The sequence below is a fragment of the Xenopus laevis genome, chromosome 7L, assembly GCF_017654675.1.
Source record: "Xenopus laevis strain J_2021 chromosome 7L, Xenopus_laevis_v10.1, whole genome shotgun sequence".
In the NCBI taxonomy this organism is placed as follows: domain Eukaryota; kingdom Metazoa; phylum Chordata; class Amphibia; order Anura; family Pipidae; genus Xenopus; species Xenopus laevis.
Window position 1 is genome coordinate 117404280 of NC_054383.1, and position 14541 is coordinate 117418820.

The following is a 14541-nucleotide window of genomic DNA, read 5'->3' on the forward strand; positions in this document are numbered from 1 at the left end:
CCCAAGCATTCTGGATAACAGGTCACATACCTGTATATGTTTAAAAAAACACTTTGTTACTGAAGCAGAAGGGTCAACTGGGCACACTTGCCCTTTTCCTACTCAGTGGAGTACAATATGTACAGGTTTCAGACCTGTTATCCAGAATCCTCAGGACCTGGGGTTTTCCAGATACGGGGTCTTACCAAAATTTGCATCTCCATATCGTAAGTCTACTAAAAATCATTTTCAATATTCTCCCCCAATAAGGATTAATTATATTTAGATGGGATCATGTACAAGGTACTGTTTTATTATTACAGAGAAAAAGGAAATCATTTCTAAAAATGTGAATTATTTGATCATAACTGAGTCTACTGGAGAGGGTCTTCCCGTAATTCGTAAGTTTCTGGATAACAGGTTTCCACATACCGGATCCCATACCTGTGTACAAAGAGAGGTTTAGTTGTGACTTCCGTACCCCTCAGACATTGAGAGGAGTGGTCATTTACTACAGAGGGTGGGCTCATGGATCATGCACAAACATCAAATAATGGCTACGATCATTGTTTCCTGTACTCTAAGCAACACATCATATCTGTAAGATAAGACATTTGCCAGAGTGCAACTTGATCTTTCAATTCACAATTGACTGGCAATGGTATTTTTTTTGTATTACCACTAAACAGCTTAAAATAATGCCACCAGAATTACAGCGTCTTCATGTGACCCACACGTGTTACCATATTCAATTACACCAAAGCATTTCCTCTAAATCACAATAAATCCATAATGAATGGTCATGTACTCACTTTGCAAGACTGCACTTGGCATCATTTCTTCTGTTATATGAAGTTTCACAATGGTTTGGCAAGTATCCACCCATAGGAATAGTGCAACGAATTCTATCCTACATGCCCAATGCAAACTACCCTTGCTGAATGGCTGTACCATAGTGATATCCGGGTCGAGAAAACCTCTACCCGCACCCGACCCGGACCTGCACCACCCAACCCTAGGCGAACTCCGGGGGGAGGCGGAACCGTGATGTAGTGGGGGCAGGGTCATGACGTGATGGGACGGGACTGTGGTGTCAGGGGTGGGGCTATGACGTGGCGATCAGCAATTGCCCATTAGCCTTGTCAATCTCAGGAAATACTGCCCTGTTTTCCTAATTTGAGAAACTGGCCAGCCAGTTTTGACCCAAACAGTCCTTCAAAAAAACCGGGCTGTCCGGGTCAAAACCGGACAGGTGGCACGCTGCTCCTCTTGCGAGTCGTGGGCGGGTTCGGCTTCTGGCTACCTGTTTTATAGATTGTGATGTCATTGGCGGGGCAGGGCGGCGTGGGTCTATAAATGGAAGGTGGGTGTGGGTTGGGCCATTTTTAGACCCATACCACCCTGCCCCGCCAATGACATCACAAAAGGGGCGGAGTCGGCGGACGCAGATCTATAAAACAAGTAGCCAGAAGCCGAACCCCCCTGCGATCCACAAGGAGCAGGGTGGTCAGTCCGAACCTGCCTGACCCGCGGGTATCGGGTGTCTGTAGCACATGCTCTGATATTAATATGTGCATATTCTGCATGCTTCTTCTGGCTCTCTCAAGGGCATATAAGTGTAAATAAACATAATTCATGCAGGTTACCTGTGCAGCCACTGCTCAGGGGCACCACAGTGCTGAGTCACAAAGCAAAGGAAAAAAAACCTTAAATGTCAATATGTCAATCCAGATCCTGATACTGCTACACACACGAGTTAATGACAGAAGTTATCTACTAAGTTATCTACTAACCCTGCACCCAATATAAATGAACGTTACGTGATACATCCACATTAGTTAGAAGCAAATGCTTTATTCATACTGAGTTTTCCAACCGCCATCTCTGGTTGATTTACAACCGACCGACAACTACACTTTTTCAGATCTGCACTTATATTTGTACAGCATTCCCAAGGTAAACTTCCTAATGAACTAACCTGCACCTTTCTAGTTCTCACTGAACCACAACTCCCAGGATCTAGAGAGTCTTTATCATGTAAATGTGGCCAAAGTCAATAACAACTAACATAAATTCTGACCTCCATTCCAAATAACACACAGGGGCAGATTTATTAGGGGTTGAATTGAAAATTCGAATTTTCTAATTTTTTTATGGTCAAAACTGACAAATTCGACTAGGGAATTATCGATTCCAGTTCTTTTTTAATTCAATTCAATTTTATTGAACTCTGGCCCTTTAATTCAAATTTGACTATTCGCCACCTAAAACCTGCCAAATTACTGTATAAGTCAATGGGAGAGGTCCAGACCAATTAGTAGATGTTTGTAGCCTTCCTGATATTCGAGTTTAGTCAAATTCAATTCAAGTTTTTGGGACAGTAAAATTAGTCCGAGTTTAAGATGTTTGATTTTTTTCTTAAATAACCCCCCAGTCGAATTTTGAATATATTCAAATTTAAAGGAGAACTAAACCCTAAAAATGAATAGACCTAAAAATGACATATTTTATAAACTAATCTTATTGCACCAGCCTAAAGTTTCAGCTTCTCAATAGGAGCAATGATATAGGACTTCAAACTTGTCATGGGGGACACCATCTTGGAAGTGTCTGTGACACTCACATGCTCAGTGGGCTCTGAGTGGGTCCCTAAGCTCAGTAAGTGACAGCAGCACAGAGCATGTGCAGTGAATCAGGAGAAAAGAAGATGGGGAGCTACTGGGGCATCTTTGGAGACTCAGATCTTCCCTGCTAAAGGGCTGTGGTTGCCTTGCTGGTACATAAACCCAAAACATAATCTACAACATTTCTAGCTACTTCTTTAGTTTAACTTTCCTTGTCCTTTAAGGGAGTTTAAAAAAACTCACATGAATTTGAAATTCGACCCTTGATAAATGTGCCTCCCCGTGTGCCAGCCATGGAACTTTCCATTAAAGTGGTTGTTTACCTTTAAAACACCAGATCAATTGTTTTTAGTTACAGTGAAACCTCGATTTTTCATCCCCTGAATTTTAAGTTTTCTTCCATTTTACATCTTTTTTGTGTTCCAAGCAACATAAAACACATAATGCATTTCCCCGATTTTAAATTACCCCAGATTTTATACCATTCTGTCATGGTCCCCTAAAGGCTCTACTGTAGTTCACCAGAAATAATTTATTTTAATTGTTTTTTCTTTCTTATTTTTTCCCATCTTTCTAATATTGATGGTAAAAGTTTTGTTTTCACATTTCATGTCTCTCTGGAGCAGCTCTGGTAGAGGGAGTGGGGGTCTGCCACTAAGGGGTTGTTCACCTTTAAAATAACTTTTAGTATGATGTAAAGAAATATTCAATTTGCAGTTGGCTTTCATTTTTTATTTGTAGTGCTTACAGTTATTTAGCTTTTTATTCAGCAGCTCTCTAGTTTGCAATTTCAGCATGGTTGCTATCATTCAAATTACCCTAGCAACTATTCACTGATTTGAATAAAAGACTGGAATATGAATAAGAGAGGCCTGAATAGACAGATGAATTATAAAAAAGTAGCAATAACGATTAATATGTAGCTGTACAGAGCATTTGTTTTTTAGATTGGATCTGTGACTCCAATTTGAAAGCTGGAAAGTAGAAGGCAAATAATTCATAAATTATAAAAAAAGAAAAAAATTAAGGTGAATGGAAAAGTTGCATTGGTATTTGGGATTCAATACACCAGGAGTGCACCCCCAGTGTATTACCCTTTCTTCCTTTAAAGGAGAAGGAAAGGTTAAAACTAAAGGTGGCCATAGACTCCAAGATCCGCTCGTTTGGGGACATCGCCAAACGAGCGGATCTTTCCCCGATATGCCACTAAACTGCATGGCTATATCGGGGGTAATTCGAACGTTCGGCCATATGGCCGAACGATCGAATTACGATGCGCCAAGGGGCTCCGATGGGTCGGTCGGGTAAAAATCCAACCTTCCCGATCGATATCGTGGCCAGATATCGATTGGGAAGACCCGTCGGAAGACCCCATACACGGGCAGATAAGCTGTCAAATCAGTCCAAACGACCGATATCGGCAGCTTTATCTGCCCGTGTATGGCCACCATAAGTAAGCCAGTAAACCTCAAAGTAATGCTGCTCTGAGTCCTCTGTCAAAAGAAACACTGCATTTCTTTCCTTCTATTGTGTACACATATTATATATCAGACTTCCTGCGTTCGGCTCCTCCTTGCCCTAGGCGTGAGCATGCTCAGTTTGCTCCTCTTCCTCCCCCCTCCCTTCTCTATAGTAATCTGAGCCCAGAGCTATAAGTGAGCAGAGAGACGATGGTGATGTCACACCAAGCTAATACTGCAGCTGCTATCCCAAACAAACAGAAAGATTCTAGAGCTGTTTACTCAGGTATGGTAAAATATTCTACAGAATAAACATAGCATTCGAGCTTGCACTTTTGCCTCCGTAGCTTACCTTCTCCTTTAATAGCAAATTTGGACCTTAACACTTGTAACTTTCCCTTGGGTAAATATCTAACCCCTGCAGAAGAGCCACCTTAACCGCAGCAGAAACATCCCTTGGAAAAAAAAAAGAGCTCATTGCCAAATAAAGAGGGTAATGTGTTGAGCCCTGCAGGAAGGGTCTGAAAAAAGAAACTTTGTTTGCTTGTGACCTACAGGGTAGCAAGGACATGTGAAATGCACAAGATGTGGAGGGGATAAGTGCCAGACAGTCAGAATGCACCCACTGTACTACAGGAGTGAAAAGACAGGCTTGCCAATTGCACATATTTAACAATGATAATTGACTAGACAGGGAACAGAATAAATGCTGGAATTATATTAAAAAAAAAATGTAAAAGCCAAAAAACAACTGTTAACATCCTAATATACAGTACATTCATAGCACATCTTCAGTGATTTTCTTTTCTGCACTGCTGGTTCTGTCTACTGAAACAAAGTAGCAGATATTAGCCTTGCCTGTTTATTCACAGGTCTGTAAATGAACTGGCTTCTGCTACACTGTTTCAAATGTTTACGGGGCTTATAAAAGTACATAACAGTCCATAAAATGTCCTCAAACTTTGAAATGGTTGTGTAAATGGTGCCAAATGACCCCCAACCATGTCTTAGGGTAGGACTCCACGAGCGATGCAACAAAACGCATGCGATCCAACTGTCGGATGCAGACGCAGCACGCATCGTCTGCATCGGACAGACGCAGCGCGTTGGATCGAGACAAGATCGCTCGTGGAGTCCTACCCTTATATTATAGATTGTCCTATTCTTATTTATTTAGAATACATGTATGGGATCCATTATCCAGAAACCTGTTATCCAGAAAGCTCCAAATTATGGAAAGGCCATCTCCCATAGTCTCCATTTTATCCAAATAATCCACTTTTTTTTTAAATGATTTTCTTTTTCTCTGTAATAATAAAACAGTACCTTGTACTTGATCATAACTAAAATATAATTAATTCTTATTGGAAGCAAAACCAGCCTATTGGGTTTATTTAACTTTTACATGATTTTCTAGTAGCCTTAAGGTATGAAGATCCAAATTATCCAGAAAAACCGCAGGTCTAACACTTGTATCTAAACACTTGACTGGTTACAAGGAGTCTAATGACATTCCAACTTCTTATCTCACTTTTTTGGTGTCATGAATTTAAAGGAATAACAAAAAAAGTAAGAACAATCAGTTTATCAGTATTTCACAGTCACCAAACTGGTGGGCAGTATTGCTCCGCGAGCTCTGCCTGTATTAGAAGTATTTATGGATGAGTTTTAGAACTTTTTCAACTAGAGATATACAAAGCTAAATAACAACATAAATAATAAAAAATGAAAACCAATTGCAAATTGTCTCAGAATATCACTCTTTACATCATACTAAAAGTTAATTTAAAGGTGAACAACCCCTTTGAATCACTTCAGGTATTGCCCAAGCTGCTTGGAGCACAAGTAAGAGGGCACTAGATGCCCTTTGCAAGCATTCTCGTTCCATTTTTCCAATTTAAGGACAAACTATTTTCCCATTGAAAAGTGAATGGGGTCAGTAGGGGTGGTTTGGAGCAATTATCCACTGACAGAAATCAGATTCTAGAGTTGGGAATCAGGTTTGAAATGCTGTACATTCCATAACAGTTAAATGCGTTTTCATGTGGAATCATGTCACCCCCAGCCCTCTGTAATCCTGTGTCCAAGAGCAACCTATGAGTCTGCTCTCTGTACTTTTCCACCCCTGAAACTGAACACAAATGCCTTTAACAATTGTATCTTTATTCAGCAGTTTTCCATCTTGAAATTTCAACAAGTTACCCTAGCAATGATGTAGTGATTTGAATTAGAGTGCGGAATATGAATAGGAGAGGGCCTGAATAGAAAGAATAGTAATATAAAGTAGCAATAACCATACAGTTGTAGCCTTATAGGGGTCCGTTTACTAAAGTGCGTTAAAAATATTCGCACAATATATAGACAGAATTTTCGCCAGATATGTTATCGCCAGTTTACTAACCTGCGGTAAATATAAATTTGCGAATTTTCTTGCGCAAGAATAATTGTTCGCCAGTTATCGCATTTGCTGAAAATAACGCTACGTACACATTAACGCATGGTTTACTAAACAGCGAAATGTGCTAAAGACAAAATTAACGCCAGAATATTCGCAAACTTTTACCGCCACCTATGAAGTGGCGTAAAAGTATTTTTTCCGCCAGAAAATTCTCAAGGGGCAGGAAATATCCCATAATAATGTTTTTTTTTTTTACCCATCATTCTTTGCTGACAGGAGACAGATCTGTAGCTATTGCTGACAGGATGTTTTGGCTTCTGCTTCTATCTGGTGCAACAGCAGCAGTTTCAGCTCAGAGGTGTATTATTGGCAGCGGCATCACAGTCCAAGGATTCGTCAGCCTCTATGCTTTTTTGGTTTCATTGTGATTGGCTACATTAAACTGTGCATTTCTATGAAGCAAAGAGATTGACTGGTATCATTTCCTATGATTCTATTGGCAGAAGGGTTTATATGATGCATACATGTTTGATTGGTGTCACGCTGGTGATGTTGTTGGATGGTATAATCATCAGTCAATAAAGTTTATGAGTTTTGAAGATGCATTTCTGGCCATAAATGTCACAGTAAAAATTGCCATAATAACCGCCATAAAACAAGACTATTTTATAGCATAAATATTCGCAAAAACTGGATTTTTCGCCAGAAAATTCGCAACTCGCTAAAATTACCGCTAACGTAAGCTAGTTCCTTAACGTAGTTACCGCAAGTGATCGCAATGACTTCTGAGCGCATCGCTGTTTAGTAAACTTAGTCGCTGCGAATATTCTGGCGTAAAAATATTCTCAGCGATAACATGCGGAAACTTAAAGTCAGATTTACCGCACTTTAGTAAACGGACCCCATAGAGCATTTGTTATTTAGATGGGGGTCAGGGACCCCCATTTAAAAGCTGGAAAGCTTCAGTAGGAGAAGGCAAATAATTAAAAAAACTATAAAAAATAAATAAATAATGAAGACTAATTGAAAAGGTGTTTAGAACTGGACATTCTATAACATACTTAAAGTTAACTTAAATGTGAACCACCCCTATAAATTACTAATGTTGTGATTAGTAAATGTGCGGGTCACGATTACCCCGACCCGCCCTCCCTTAGCCCGGCCGCATCCTCCTTCCGGGTTCCTTTAATAGACCCGCGCCGACCTGCCTCGCCAATGAAGTCACAAAAGGGGCAGGGCGAGCAGGCGCATCGTCTATAAAAGAAGAACCTGGAAGTCAGAAGCAGGCATTGGACTGTTGCGGGCGGGGAGTGCAGGAGAAGAGCTCAACCCACCACCCACAAAGAAGAATGCGAGGTCCTGCGGATATCGGGCCCGCACATCACTAGTTGTGATATATTACATTATGCTTACTGTAAAGCTGGCAGGCCAATAAAAAGCTGCTGATAAACCAAGTTGGCAGCTTATTGGCCCGTGTGTGGGGCCATAAAACAGGCTTCCCCGATCGGGCAGGGTTAAAAATCCCATCGGAACCGACAACAATCCAACAGCCTGTATTGCCTGCATTATGATCCGATCATTGGGCCCTAGGGCCCATGATTGGATCAGCCCGATATCGCCCACCTCAATGTGGGCGGGGAGAAATCTGCTTGTATCTCTGTGTGTATGGCCACCTTAACACTGTTTCTGTACCACTATAAAAATATGGTGATTTAGGTTGGCATTAGGCAAATTCCCCAACTAACGTGCAAAGTCTGCCAACGGTCTTGCAACCTATATCTGCCCAGTAAAACCACTTGGTGATTGGTTGCCAAGGAGTAACTAGAACTGGTGCAAACGTTGCGCCTCATCATGCCCAGCTAATTAATGAATGAATACAGACAGCCTTTTCATTGGTCACTGATCTGTCAACCCATTTCTATAGGGAAGCCCCATAAACCCCTTCACTCCAGTAATGAGACATTCTTATATGCAATTATGATTATGGTAAAGTTCACAAGAAGAGACAATACAGTAGAATAAATAAAAGCCTGGCTCATGTGCAATGACACGAATAAATAGCACTTTCGCTGCCCATCACATAATAATAATAACAATAATAAACATCATGTCACATTTAGAGCTTTATTTCTGCTGCCCTGGATCTCCCTGGCAGTGCTGGTAACTATACATTATATAATGTGCCCTATACAGACTAGAGGACCAGTAACCCCATTACCGACCCCAATAAAGTCCCAGGACATTCCAGCGCTCACCTGCAGCCTCCTCCAACTCCAGACACTTGTGTATGTACAGCCGCCACGTGGACAGCTCCTGGCACCCCTCGTTCTGGCCACGCCCCCGGAATGTGCGTTCTATTTTCCTCTCTTGTTCGCAAGCTGGGGAAATGTCGCACACGTTCTGCTCTGTGCTCTGTTTAAACTGAGACCCTGACTCTTGCGCCTGGAGTAAATGTGTCGCAGCATCGGTTTAGTGCAAACATAGAAAGCCTTTGTCTATGGGCCTTTCTCCAGCAAGGGAAGCAACCCTGGGGTGAAAGAATGTCGCTAATAAAGTACAAAGAAGCAGATATAGGGTCACACTGGGAGTTGGGAGTAGCTATGCTGGATATTGTGCTATTGTTGTACAGTACTAAATAAATTGTTACATATTGTCTGGAATGTCCATCCTGCTATTACATGGAAATGATAGACGTTGAGGCTCAATATGAATTAGGGGCCCCCAATAAAATGATACCCATTTACTATTCCCATCCTACCTGAGCCAACCACAGCCATCAATCTCCCTGTGTGCTATCAGCCTTAGCCCCTGGGGCAGATAAAATCTTATTTAAATACTTTATCATAAAAAAATAATTAAAAGAGGTGGTTCACCTTCAAGGGATACTGTCATGGATTTTTTTCAAAGTGCATCAGTTAATAGTGCTGCTCCAGCAGACTTCTCCACTGAAATCCATTTCTCAAAAGAACAAACTGATTTTTTATATTTAATTCTGAAATCTGACATGGGGCTAGACATATTGTCAATTTCCCAGCTGCCCCAAGTCATGTGACTTGTGCTCTGATAAACTTCAGTCACTCTTTACTGCTGTACTGCAAGTTGGAGTGATATCACTCCCCTCCCTCCCCCCCCCCAGCAGCCTGAAAACAGAACAATGGGAAGGTAACCAGATAGCAGCTCCATAACATAACATAACAGCTGCATGCAATGGCGTAACTACCGGGGAAGCAGGGGGTGCAACTGGGCCAGGGTCCCCCCAGCAGATCGCAACTGCTGCAGCCAGCTGCAAAGAAAACATGCACAGACGAGGGGGGGGGGGTCCGGCTGCACGGCCCGCACCAGGGCCCGCTCCCACCTAGTTCCGTTACTGGTTGCATGGTAGATAGATCTAAGAACAACACTCAATAGTAAAATTCAGGTCCCACTGTGACACATTCAGTTACATTGAGTAGGAGAAACAACAGCCTGCCAGAAAGCAGTTCCCTCTTAAAGGGGGACTATCGCAAAAATGTAAATTTTATACAAGCGTCAGCTTTTGATTGTATTTAGAAAGTTTCTTATTAAAGGACCAGCAACAGTAATTTTTTTTACCAACACAGTTTAAACTTTTAATTTGCAAAGCTTTTATTAAGAAATTACTTACTGATTCTCTGAATGCGCTCCTTTTCTGAAACAGCGACAGGGTGACGATCCATCGTGCGGCGCTTGATTTCTCCTCCCTGCCTTCTATAGGAGATAGACAGGGAGGAGAAATTGAGCGCCGCACCATGGATCGTCGCCATGTCGCTGTTTCAGAAAAGGAGCGCATACAGAGAATCGGTAAGTAATTTCTTAATAAAGCTTTGCAAATTAAAAGTTTAAACTGTGTTGGTTTTTTTTCGTTAAAAAGAAACAAATTTTTGTTAAAAAAAATTACTGTTACTGGTCCTTTAATAAGAAACATTCTAAATACAATAAATTGAAAATTCTCTTACCTTTTCAGAAATAATCAAATTTATCTTCACTATTCCTCTGTCAGCATCTGTTTCTCCTCATTCTGTCTTCATTCAGGATTTGGGTGTCAGATAAATAATCCGATATATCGTATAGGGGGCTCCTTTTGACTAGAAGATGTATTAGAGCTCAATCCATTAAAATCATCAGACATCATGTCTTTCTACATGCAAAATTTGTGCAAAAGGCAGTTATTTTGTTTTGTTGTACTGGAATCAGTTATTTGAGGGAGCTCTAATTGATCTGAGACAGAATGAAGAGAAACAGATGCTGAGAGAAGAATAGTGAATATACACTTGATTATTTCAGAAAGGATACAGAATATTTAATTGATTGTAACGTTTCAATCGGCCTTCCTTTTTTCTTTTTTACAGTTTTTAAATTATTTGCCTTCCCGTTGAAATTGCACTGGAATTTGTTTTGGCACTTGTGCATTATACATATTAATCTGTCATTCTGTCATTTATGAGGATATGTAATAAAATACACTGTTTGCCCAGGTGCAGTTACCCATAGCAACCAATCAGCAGGTAGCATTTACTGGTCACCTGTTTGAAGGAGAAGGAAAGTCCATATTTACTTGGGGGTGCCAATAGTTAGGCATCCCCAAGTTATTGTAAATACCCCGGCTGGAAAAAACAGAAAGGAATCCGATCGCCTTGTGGTGCTCACTGGACCGGTGCAGTTTTTCGCTGATTGGAGAACCGAATCAGGGTGTCAGGTAAGTATATATATATAATCACTTGGGGGTGCCTAACATGTAAATATGCCATTCTTTCTCCTTTAATAGCAAAATTCTTAGGGGTTACTGATCATAGCCAAACTTAGTGCAAGACAGAGTCTACCAATCTACTATGCCCAGATATAGAGATATTTTATGTTTGCCCTAATCTAGTAACACAGAGCAGTCAATCAGGTCGTTGACCAAACATGTTTTTGTTTATATGGGAAAAAAAATGGCCTAGATCAAGAGAGACCACAAACTGCACAGTGACTTTAGTTTCATTTCTATGTAACGGTTGGGAATAGAAGTGCCGATATTAGAAAGTATATTAGGTCAAAAGAGAAATGAAAGCAGAAGAAAATTTGAATGACAATGATGTTCTTTTGAGTATAAAGGCTGTTGAGCTGCGATGAAACCACAAAAGCCACTTCAAATAAACTGATTCTTGTCATGTGGTTCTTGCAGCACTGAAAGTAGGATTTCAAAAGTGGAAACGGGGAGACTTCTCGTGAATATTTACACATATACAGGGAGAGAAAGAGAGAAACATGCAGAATATTGCATTTTATGCTGAGGGCAGTGAGTGGCAGATAAACAGATATAGAGTAAGGTGAGCTGACTTATGATAAAAGACATGAGCGGGACAGCTACATTGTTTTATCCTGTTCCAATAACTTATAGCAGCCAATCAGGAGGTGAAATGTGCTGGTCTGCTGTATGAAGACAAGTTTCTAATTCATAGTGCCCAACCAGTGGCTCAAGAACAACATGTTGCTCACCAAGTCCTTTGATATTGCTCTGAGTGGCCTCAAGGTAGGTGCTTATATTTGGATTTCTGACTTGATGGCAAGTTTTGGAGGCAAAAAGACCATATGAACTGCCAAACACAGCCACCCAAACACAGCCACCTGTAGTCTGCCAGTCCACATAGGGGTTACCAAAAAACCAATCACAGCCCTTATTAGGCACCCCTAGGACATTTTTTCATGCTTGTGTTGCTCCCTTAACTTTTTTATATATAAATGTGGTTCATGGGTAAAAAAAGGTTAGGGCTTCCGGTTCTAATTGTACGCTGTGGGTTACTGGACCTAGTGTAAAGTTTGAACCTGTAAGTATTGTACAAAACCCCCCAGGGGTGCACTGAAGATCTGTGCTTCTGTACTGGACACATTAGATACATTGTTGAAGATATAATCAGTTGACATTATATCTCCAGCGTTCAATCTAAATTCAAATGCTCTGTAAGGATACACATTTATTGTTGTTGCTACTTTTTTTTAACTCATCTTTCTATTCAGGCCCTCTCCTATTTATATTCCAGTCTCACATTCATATTAATGCTTGGTTGCGGGGGTAATTTGGACCCTAGCAACCAAATTGCTGAAACTGGGGCTAAAAATGAATATCTTCAAAAACGCCCCCTTTATTGAAGCTTCCTAGTCCCTATCAGTGGCGTAATTACAGGGGGAGCAGGGGGGGCGATTGGGCCAGGGCCCGCACCCCCTCAGGCCCCTCCGGCAGTTTTCGCACCGCTTATTCCGGCAAGTTCCGGGCATACGGGGGGCGGCGGGGGGGGCCCCGGCTGCGCGTCCTGAGTCAGGGCCCGCCCCCCTCTCGTTACGTTGCTGGTCCCTATAGATGTGCTATGGTCCTTGTCTGAGTATCAAATGAGGGTGTGGGCATCACTGTCAGAAGCACAGTAGGAGGGGGATAGCCAATCACAGCCCTGCAGTCACGCAAGCAAAAGACAGACATCATCAGGTCAGCCTAGCTGCGGATTGGTTCCTATCCTACCAAGAAGTGTGTTGAGTGCCGTCGACTCCGCTGCACAGCCTGGGAAAGGAGGCAGCGGGAATGAAAGAGATGGGTTTTTTGTATAAATATTCAATAAATCAGCCTGAAGCACTACTTTTTTAAGCACATTCCTTCGATATTTATAAGAGTGTAATACACTGGGACATTCTTGTTTTTCACACAAAATGTCACGCAAAAGGGGGACTGTTGTTTTGTATGAACAATGTAAATGTTCCTCCCATATCAAGATAAATGAACATAAAAGTTATTGCCACTGAGAAACAGAGCCAATTTTTTTCTGTAAGTGTTGATAGGACACAGTGTCGGTGTCGGGTACCACGGTAAATCCAAAGTTGATAAGCCATGTCTTCTGTTGAAGTTCTATCAGGGACACCCATCTTCCTCAGTGCCACCAGCAGTGACCCCCTGCTTGCCATTCCAGTAGCGGTGCCCCCATTTGCAGCACCTCCACCAGTGGTTGTGCCCACTCTTCAATAATAATCATCTCCCTCCATCTTTTCTTTCGTCTTCCAAAATTTTTACTTTTATCTTTTTTCCTCTCTCATTTTAAATTAATTTTCAAAGCACCACTGTATGCCCCTGCACCATTGTTCTCCACCCCTTAAAAAATGTAAAACGTACCACAAAAAACACAAGGACAGAGACCCATATACACCATGTAGTACATTATATTTGTAATGTGACACCATTAAGCACAGCTTATACATATGCAAACAATAATCTTATTGTTCCCTGGCCTGAACTTCATAAAAACCTTATATTGTCATGGATGTGCTGATGTTACACTGATGATTCTGTTCAGCATCACTAGTTTGAGGTTTATCTCAAAGATAAGTGCTTTTTTTTCTGTCTCATTTTGCCATCTAGTGGGAGGTTTAACACAGTGCTGAACACAATCACAAGCACCATTATATAACAACGGCAACAATTTTAAATTACCACAACTGGAAAAATAGTGGGCTCTAGTGATTCTGTTATTCTTATTATCATTAGTAAAAAACCTTCCTATACGGCCTGATGAAAAATTTCTCCATATTCCAGTCTTTATTTCAGTCTTATTTGATGCAGAGAAAAGAACAAAGGGCATCAGCTTAGTTTGCATTCCTCAACACTTAAAGGAGAACTAAAGCCTAAAAATGAATATGGCTACAAATGTCATATTTTATATAGTGATCTTATTGCACCAGCCTAAAGTTTGAGCTTGTCAATAGCAGCAATGATCCAGGACTTCAAACTTGTCACAGGGGGTCACCATCTTGGAAAGTGTCTGTGACACTCACATGCTCAGTGGGCTCTGAGCAGCTGTTGAGAAGCTAAGCTTAGGGGTCGTCACTAATTATCAAGCAGAAAATTAGGGTTGTATGTAATATAAGCTGATGCTACACGGTTCAATTATAAAATTCTGAAGCTAGTTATATTGGTTTCTGTGCTGCCATGTAGTGATTATCTGCATTAATAACAGTCTTATATTGTGCTATTTCTATTCTTTGTGTATTGTAAGTGGGTCCCTAAGCTAAGTAAGTGACAGCAGCACAGAGCATGTGCAGT

At 41.1% G+C, this 14541-nt stretch overlaps 1 protein-coding gene across 1 annotated transcript in view; it reads right to left on the reverse strand.

Annotated features, from left to right (window-relative positions):
* The window catches only part of slc6a16.L (solute carrier family 6 member 16 L homeolog), a 42241-nt gene extending 33372 nt beyond the window's left edge, over window positions 1-8869 (reverse strand). The window contains exon 1 of the mRNA XM_018226358.2: window positions 8717-8869. The gene's annotated coding sequence lies outside the window, so the exon portion shown is untranslated. The remainder of the gene's footprint in view (window positions 1-8716) is intronic.
* Between the last annotated feature and the right edge of the window lie 5672 nt (window positions 8870-14541).